We start from the raw sequence: 9433 nt of genomic DNA on the forward strand, positions 1-9433 counted from the left end.
TGAGCAACAGTTTTACTCTGTCACCAGGCTGGAGTGTAGTGGCATGATGTCATCTCACTGCAACCTCCACCTCCTGGGTTCAAGTGATTCTTGTGCCTCAGCTTCCCAAGTAGCTGGGATTACAGACATATACCACCATGACCGGCTAATCTTTGTATTTCTTTCTTCTTTAAGGAGAGACAGGGTTTCACCATGTTGGCCAGGCTGGTCTCAAACTCCCGACCTCATGTGGTCCTTCCGCCTTGGCCTCCCAAAGTGCTGGAATTACAGGCATGAGCCACCAGGCCTGGCCTAGATAACTTATTCGCTTAAGTCAATAGAGGAATGTGAAGATAGGGCTAATGTTTCTTTCTTTTAAAAATATTTCTGCTAATAAAATAGCCTTTGGGCATATTATTCTCCTTATAAATTAGTGAGAAAAAGTAAAATATGGTACTTATTTTATGCAGAAAATACACAGTGAAACAAGGAGGCACTTCTTTTACTTTTGCTTTAGGATGCCCATATTTGCTATCATTTTCATTCTACTGTAAGATGTCTTTCTTTGGTTCTCTGAACTATTTCAAGTGTAGAAAGGAACAGAACGCTTATAGGCACCCAACTGTCTGGAGCATTGGTATGTCATTTAGAGAGCAAGAACCATTTCTTGCCAAGCACTGACTGGCACAGCACAGCAGGGGTGTAAAGCTGAAAGGAAAAGCCATGAGAAATTTGTGTTCCCCTTTTAAGTGAAATGCATAAAACTAGGACTTCAAAATGAACCAAATGTGCTTCAAATGAATTTTCAAGATTAAAATCAAAACTTTTTTTAACTCCAAATATCAGTATATGTTACTCCTCATAGAATTATTAGAAACTGCTCTGAACATATTTATTTGAAGTTATGAGGCTATAACTATGAAAGTTAGTTTTATGACAAACTCAGTCTTTTGAAGAATTTTGCATCTTTCATATATTTAAACGATTTACATGGGAAGCAAAAGACTATTTTTAAAAGGGTAACTTATCACCATTACACCATTACTTCCGTGCATAAGTTTTTGCACTGACAACTCTCACAATTACTCAAAATATGCTCCCTGCAAAGCATAATAAAAACAAAGCACATAATTCTGTTAAAGAGGTCTACAGGTTAATACATTTGGCTTTCCAATGTGCAGTGCAGGATGCCTAGAAAATTTGCAGTGAGTGCCTTCATGAATTGAATCCCAATCCATCATTTCTACCTCTGATTTTGTAAGACTACTTTCTGTACAATTTCTTTGGAAAATAACTTCCTGGTGACACATTTACTACTGTTTTGTAGAATTGTTAAGTTTCTGTTTTGGGAATGTATCTTCTAAGATTCTTAAGACCTGAGTTTGTGTATTCGTTGCTCCAAATATAGACTGATTAATTTTTTCCTTGTTTTTCGCCTATAGTAATATAATATGGTTCTATTATATTGGATCTTTGATCTCACTAGAAACTCCTTCAGGCCGTTAATGTTTTTCTAAAGTTTCTGCTGTCAATCTTCTCATTATACTTTCTACTTTGGCAATCTCATCTGTCTTTATGGCTTTGATTTTCTTTCTATGACTGTGACTCCCAAATCACATCTCAATCCCAGACCTCCAATCTGAACTTTTGCCTGATTTACAACTTCACATATCTAATCACCTGTTGGACAGCTCCACCTAGATGTTTTGTCAGTGTTTCAATCCCAAAAAGAATTTATCAAGGTCTTTTCCCACTCTTGCCCTCACTCAAGCCAACCTTTCTCCTGACTTTCCCATTTTTGTTCAGGGCACTACTATCTTTCCAAGCTTTAGGTTCCAAACCTTGAGTCCAGCTTTGACTCTTTTTCCTTTTCTTCATATGCCATCAGCTGTTCAGATCTGCCAATGAAATATTTGTATCACTTCTCTTCCCCATTCCCAGTGTCAACCCCAGCAGTTTTCTGGATCTCTCCTAGAAAAAGGTTTCTTCATGTGTCTTTGTATCTTCTGGCTCTCCCTACTAAGACATCTTTTAAAGTTAAAATATATTTTAGTTCAAAAGTGAGTCTGCGAGGATATGATAAATTACACTAAATATTGGAGTTATGTGGGAGACCAATTAATGGTCCCCAAAGATGTCTAAATCCTACTCCCCAGAACCTAGAAATACGTTAACTTATATGGCAAGAAAGAATTAGTGTTGCAGTAGAATTAAGGCAATTATTCTGGTATATCTGTGTGTGTACAATGTAATCACAAATATCCTTTAAATATGGCAGAGTTAGGCAATAGAGGAGGTCAGAATCATTCCATGTCACAAAGACTAGACCAACCATTGCTAGCTTTGCAGATGAAGTGGGGTCACACACCAAGGAATACTGCAACCTCTAAAAACTGGAAAAGGCAAGAAAATTTTATCCTAGAGCCTCCAGAAGGAATGCAATTCTGCCAAAACCTTGATTTTAGCACAGTAAGACCCATTTGGCACTTCTGATATCCCAAGATATAGGATAAATTCATATTGCTTTAAGCCACTTAGTTCAGAGAAATTTGTTACAGCAGTCATGGGAAACTAATGTAAGTACTAGTGTCATAAAAGGAAGGAAGATATTCTCTAAATTGATTAATTTTAGTATAATTAGGAAACTTTAAAATGGAAATACTTAAGGCAGATGTTAGAAAAATAAGAATAATTTGGGCCGGGCGAGGTGGCTTATGCTTGTAATCTCAGCACTTTGGGAGGGTGAGGCGGGTGGATCAACTGAGGTCAGGAGTGTGAGACCAGCCTGACCAACATGGTGAAACCTTATCTCTAATAAAAATACAAAATTAGCTGGTTGTGGTAGTGCATGCCTGTAATCTCAGCTACTCAGGAGGCTGAGGCAGGAGAATCACTTAAACCTGGGAGGCAGAGGTTGCAGTGAGCAGAGATCGTGACTTTGCACTACAGCCTGGGCAACAAGAACGAAACTCTGTCTCAAAAGAAAAAAGAAAAGAAAAATAAGAATAATTTGATTCATATAATAATTTATCAAAAATAGCTGCTAATATGTTACTGCTGAAGGTAATTAAAAGATGCCACGTTAAATAGATAGGAGATCTTTGATTTGGAGAATATTTTCAAATTTGTTAAGTGTTATATAGTTGGAAGGCAAATAAGCCTTTCTATCAAATTGTTTGTGCTCTGTTTCCCTTATTAAAACAAAACTTACTGGAATGATGTATATGCCCATCAGAGTGTGTTAAATTCAAAAAACATAGTTGTATTTAAAATTTCAGTATCACTAGCTGTATCAGAATGTTCACCTGTATAACCAGCTTCCCCAGGGGAAGACTTCCTTCCAATGTAATTTGATTTCCATAGTTACACAGAATGAGAACCTGGCCTCTTGAAAGCAAGGTATTGATCTGGTTAGAATCTACCTTATTCTTATTCATGAAAGCTGTTTTTAGTTGTAAGCATGTAAGTTTCTGAAAAATCACCCTATTTTAAAGGATATTAACTAAGGTTTAGAGTGATGATTGTTACCTTAGTTTGGCATCTAACTTTTTATAGGCTGTCATATATTTAAGTTGTGTCATATTCTGCAAAAATAATATTAGCCATAGAGAGGTCAAGAAGTTCCTGGCCCACCAGGTACTCAGTTCGCTGAGGTGCATGGATGGCTTGAGCCCAGGAGCTGGAGGCTGTAGTGAGCTGAGATTGAGCCACAGCGCTCCAGCCTGGTGAACAGATACTCTGTTTCAAAAAAAAAGTGGAGAAGGAGAGGGGAGGAGGGGGAAGGGGGGGAAGGCAACAAAGATGGAGAAGCAGAAGCAGAAGGAGGAAGAGGAGGAGGAGGAGAAAGAGGAGGAGGAAGAGGAGAAGGAAGAGGAGAAAGAAGGGGAAAAAGAAAGAAGATATAAATGAAGAAGAAGAAGAAAGAAGATGTCATCCCTGGCCTTGAACAGAGGGCTTGACTTTTCATAAACTGCAAAGTTTAAGTGGGCCTTATCCCCTTTTGGTTTGTTGGTCTTTCAACAAGATACCTCTAACTCTAATTTTCATACCAATGGACAGGAAAAGGGGGTGAAGAGGGCGGCCATAGCTCTCTGAAAACTTTTATAGAAGGGTTAAAATAATTACAGAGTTTAGGCTGGGCTGGGTGGCTCATGCCTATAATCCCAGCACTTTGGGAGGCCGAGGTGGGCAGATCATGAGGTCAAGAGATTGAGACCATCCTGGCCAATACGGTGAAACCCCCTCTTTACTAAAAATACAAAAATTAGCTTGGTGTGGTAGTAAGTAGTCCCAGCTGCTTGAGAGGCTGAGGCAGGAGAATTGCTTGAACCCAGGAGGCAGAGAACGTTGCAGTGAGCTGAGATTGTGCCACTGCACTCCAGCCTGGTGACAAAGTGAGACTCTGTTTCAAAATAATAATAATAATAATAATAATAGAGTTTATGAGCCCATAAAGTTTACTGTTAGTCCTACAGAATTTTCAATTTCTTGCAGAGATTTCTTTCTAAATTGTAAAATTTCATTTCCTGCAAATTGTTTTCATTCCATGCAACTGATAGGAGAATCAACAAAGGAGAAAGGACTTACAGAGTGCCTACATACATTGGTTATGAGTAACATATAAACAAGGAACAACAAACTGCGGAAGGCCTCAGGGGGCCTCTGAGGAGGATGGCCTCTCCATGCCTCTTTCCAATGAAGGGTGACCTAGGCTCTGTTACCATAAACATTGTGCTCAAGGACGTAAAACCCCTTCACAGCACTGTGATGTAGCCAGACTTGAAGGCTCTTTGTAAGAGATATAGACTAAAGATAACCATGTATTCTTGTTTTGTGAAACTCCCAAACTACCACTTATCAATCCTTAGGACGACGCAGGAGTTCCAGCTCACTGATTCACTTTCAGCTCACTGATTCATCCACCATCACTCCATCCCTATCCTATAGATCAAAGCGATTGTAATCAATAGTGTAGATAATCAGAGCTTGGGGCCTTCACTGTTTCCTTCAAAGTAATAAGTGATGGCCCCCTGGTCCCACTGTCTTTCTTAATCTGTCTTTTTTCTCATTCCTTTCTTGCCACCGAACTTGGGGTATGCACAGGTGATGTAGGGCTGGCTCCCTACATTCTGGTGCTCAACGTGGGGCTCAAGGAATCCTTGCTTTCTGGCACCCAAAGTGTGGGGCTCATGGATTCCCTACAGCAACAATTTGTTTAGTACCTTCTTTTCTTTTCCTTTACTCTGTTATCAAAACATTCCCTGGAAAGTTTCCTTTATGACCTCATATATGCGTATATATACAGCATGAGAATTTCAAATAATACTGAGTTCAATTCAACGAGGATAATGTATAAAAATAATTGCTGCATGTTTCTTTAAATCCATAGAGAGTGCTTCTAGCACTGTTGATGTGGTGCCATGTCAGTATATGCAAGCATAATTTTTTGCTTAAAACTCAACTGTGAAATTCCTCCGGGCAGCTGGGTTCCAGAACCCAAAGAAATAGTGCAGTTTGGACTGTGAAGGGATATGATAACAGATTAAGTACCCATATTAAGGAGGATTATACCATATAGAAAGAGCAGGAATTCCTAGGCACTCTGCAAATAAAGAAGCTGATTTGTAAAAAGTTTGAGGTCCTGGTATGGCTATAGCTCATCTCTATCATCTCTGCATATTCCCCGTATGTGGAGTTGCCTATTTTCGTTACCAGGATCTGTAATTACTAGTCAGATTTTAAAAATATTTGGGCCCATTTGTAGCCATATTTTCAACTTTTCTTAATTTTAGCTATATATTTTCCCCTGTACTCCTAATATCAATTAGTAGCATATTCTAATTCTGGTGTTATAGTTGATTCATAACTTGACATTCAAGTTTTTACCTTTTCTCATTTTAGTTTCTTGACTTGGGTGCAGGCAATTGTAATCAGGTAACCAAAGACAACTTCATATTTCATGCAGCTTTTTCTGAAGATATTTGGTACTGCTTTCCAAGAAAGCAAACTCCCTACTTCAAACCCGTTTTTAAAGTGAAGGTTTTCTGTGTAAAAATCACACAAAACCAAATTAGCTTGCTGGACTGTAATACCGAAGGCAGAGTGAATGTGGGAGAAAGGGTTCAAAATTTTCATATTCTAGCAGTATGCAATAAATATCTTTTTTCTGTATTATATTTCCTTAAATATTTTAGTCAATTGGTATTGGGAATTGCATTGTTTTCTCAATAAAATAAATCAAAGCCTCTGAAAAAAGTTTCAAAAAAATACAATGCAAGGATGAATGGAAAATCACTTTTAGTACATGCTGTATTAGGTCCTTGGGTTTTCTTTTCTTTTTTTTTTTTTTAATTAATTTTTTTATCCAGGAGAGAAAAGCAGCTTCCACACTGAGTGGAAGGGAATAGAGGGAGATGGAGTTTAGGAGGGGAAGACAGGCTTCCACGAGAGAGTGTGGAAGGGGACTTCCTTTAGAGGGAAATCTGGGAGAGAGAAAGATGGCTTCCACAACGGGAGTGTTAGTGGAAGGGAATCCAAACATGGAGTCCCCTCAGGGTTTTCAACCGATGATAAACATATATATATATATTTTTGTTAAATATCTATTGATTTCAGCCTTATGTTAAGAATCAATGCTTAGTGGAAAAATAATGGGTATGAAATGGTAAAAGGAAAAAGCAATGTAATGTTTCTTTTTAAAAATATTAGTAAGAATACAATGATGGTAATAAATTCCTCTTGTAACATGGTTGACTAGCAATAAGGAGGATGTAGGAAATATTAGAAGAATGTAAGATTAACCACTTTCTAATAAAAAGCCTTATAATATATATCTTCAGCAGCTAAATTTACTTTTCTCCAGCTCTTCATATATAGATACTTTTCATTCACACAAGCCTTTGCATTATTTACAATTAATTCATGGTATTATGATGACGGAGAATTTAGCAAGAAAATATTAACTTCCTTATCTAAATCTCCCCTGAGATTAATGACTTGCAAATAGATTCTTTCTCAGAGATGCACAACCTCCATTTTTAACTAGATAACAGCTCCTTACACAGCTCTCCTTCTACTTGATCAGGGACAAAATGTCACCTTTGCTGAAAGGAAACCACGGCTTTCACAGCAATCAAATGATCACAATTTCACTTTACAGATATAAATTGTTAATGGGTTTTCGTAGAAGAAAATTGTGAGTTAAGAATAAGGGAAAACTGAGGGAATCTAGGACAAACAACTTTGTGACTCATTCAAAAATAAAGATTTAAATTTATTGCTAAATCCTGTTTCTCAGAAGTATTATTTTAATAAAACCTTCAATAATTTTTAGACTACCTTTGACATTGAACCAAATTGCCATGATCTGTGACTGCATGATGTTTCCAAATACAGTCAGCCCTCGGTATCTGAGTCCCACATCTGTAGATTCAACCAACCATGGATTGAAATTTTTTTTAAAAAAAGAATGGTGTGTCTGTGCTGAATATGTACAGACATTTTTCTTGTTATCATTCCTTAAATGACACAACTATTTGCACAACATTTGCATTGTATTAGATATTATAATTAATTTAGAGATAATTTAAAATATCCTGGAGGATGTGCATAGGTTACATGCAAATACTACACCATTTTATTTTTTTTTGTTAGAACAGTGGTCAGTGTGGATACACCATTTTATATAAGGGACGAGCATTTGTGGATTTTTGTATCCTTAGAAGTGGGGGGTTGTCCTGAACCCAGTCCCTCATGGATACTGAGACACAACCATATAGATGGATGTGGTCCTTCTCCATTTTCTTTTGTTCCCTTAACCCTACCCAGTAGTGCTGCTGAATGTTAGGCCACCATTGCCCCAATGTTCATCACAACAGAACCAAAGAACCAAGGCAGCAACTTCCTGTTTTTGTTTGTGTGATGGTTAATATTTCGTGTCTACTTGATTGGATTGAAGGATGCAATGTATTGATCATGGGTGTGTCTGTGAGGGTGTTTCCAAGAAGATTAACATTTGAGTCAGTGGACTGATTAGATTGTGCCCACCCACTTTGAGGGTGGGTCTGCCTTGACCCACCCTCAATGTGGGTGGGCACAATCTAATCAGCTGCAGACATGGCCAGCATAAAAGCAGACGGAAGAATGTGAAAAGACTAGACTGGCCTGGCCTCCCAGCCTGTATCTTTCTCCTGTGCTGGTTGCTTCCTGCTCTCAAACATTGGACTCCCAAGTTCTCCAGCTTTGGGACTCGGATTGGCTTCTTTGCTCCTCACCTTGTAGACGGTCTGTTGTGGGACCTCACCTTGTGATCACGTAAGTCAATACTCTTTAATAAACTCCCCTTTGTATATACCTCTAGCCTATCACTTCTGTCCTTCTAGAGAACCCTGTCTAATACAGTTTGCTTGCTTGCTTGCTTGCTTTTTAAGTTCAGATGTTCAGGTCAAATATAATACAGAAAATGTAGGCAGTATAAGATTTGACAAAATACCTAAATGACCTCCACTGTGCTCCCATCTCCCTTCATCTTGTTAAAGAAAGAACTTATTCAGTGACTCTTGTTAAAGCATGTTGCAGATTTTACTCAGGATCATTGTGACAGGTACTGGGACAGCTGCACTGGGATTTTGCAGTGGAGACAGATTGGTCTCAACTCTAAATAAAGCATGGACAAGTGGGAATTTATAGCCAAAGAGCGGGTGGGGTCAGTGGATGAAACATTACTATAAGAGAAAATATCAGGGTGCTGAGGGGGATTCTGACTAAATAGACCTAAACAAGATTCTTGCTGAAGATAGGCCAGGGTGACTATTCTTGCTGAAGATAGGCCAGACATCACCTCAGGGATGGTAGAAGATGAGGAACTGATTGGATAACAAGGATGATCACATGTAAAGAGTGGAGGGTTCTTGCTAAACTGACTTAAGGTTCTTTGCTAAAACTGAATTTTGGAAGGAAGTACACAGATGGACCTAAGAGAAGGTTCAGGAGCCTAACTAAAGTAAGAAATCTTTGTTGATTCCTACCTGAGAGCAAATTTAAAAACCAAAAAACCTCTTCATGTCCTGGAAGAGGGAGAGAACATTGGAAATAAAGGAGTTAGATCCCTAGAAAAGAGGTCTGCATCTCTCCAAATCAATCCCTGGATGGGGAAAGGGATGATTTGATAGACTATTGAGTTAAATATAGGCATCCCAAAGTGTGTATGTTAGTGTCCTGCTTCCTGCCAGGATGTCCTGTGGATCAGATGAGATGTTTGAGGTAGCATAAACAATAAAGAGACATCCAGGAAGAAGTTCAGTTGCACACAACTTGCTCTCTCTTTCATCCCTCACTCTCTTTTAAAACTGTCCATAGCAGATACATAATTAATGAAGTACAGCTATTTATAAAAGTATCAATGAGGCTGGGTACAATGGCTCACACATGTAATCCCAGCACTTTGGGAGGCCAA

This window comes from Cebus imitator, unplaced genomic scaffold, assembly GCF_001604975.1.
Source record: "Cebus imitator isolate Cc_AM_T3 unplaced genomic scaffold, Cebus_imitator-1.0 Scaffold117, whole genome shotgun sequence".
NCBI lineage: Eukaryota > Metazoa > Chordata > Mammalia > Primates > Cebidae > Cebus > Cebus imitator.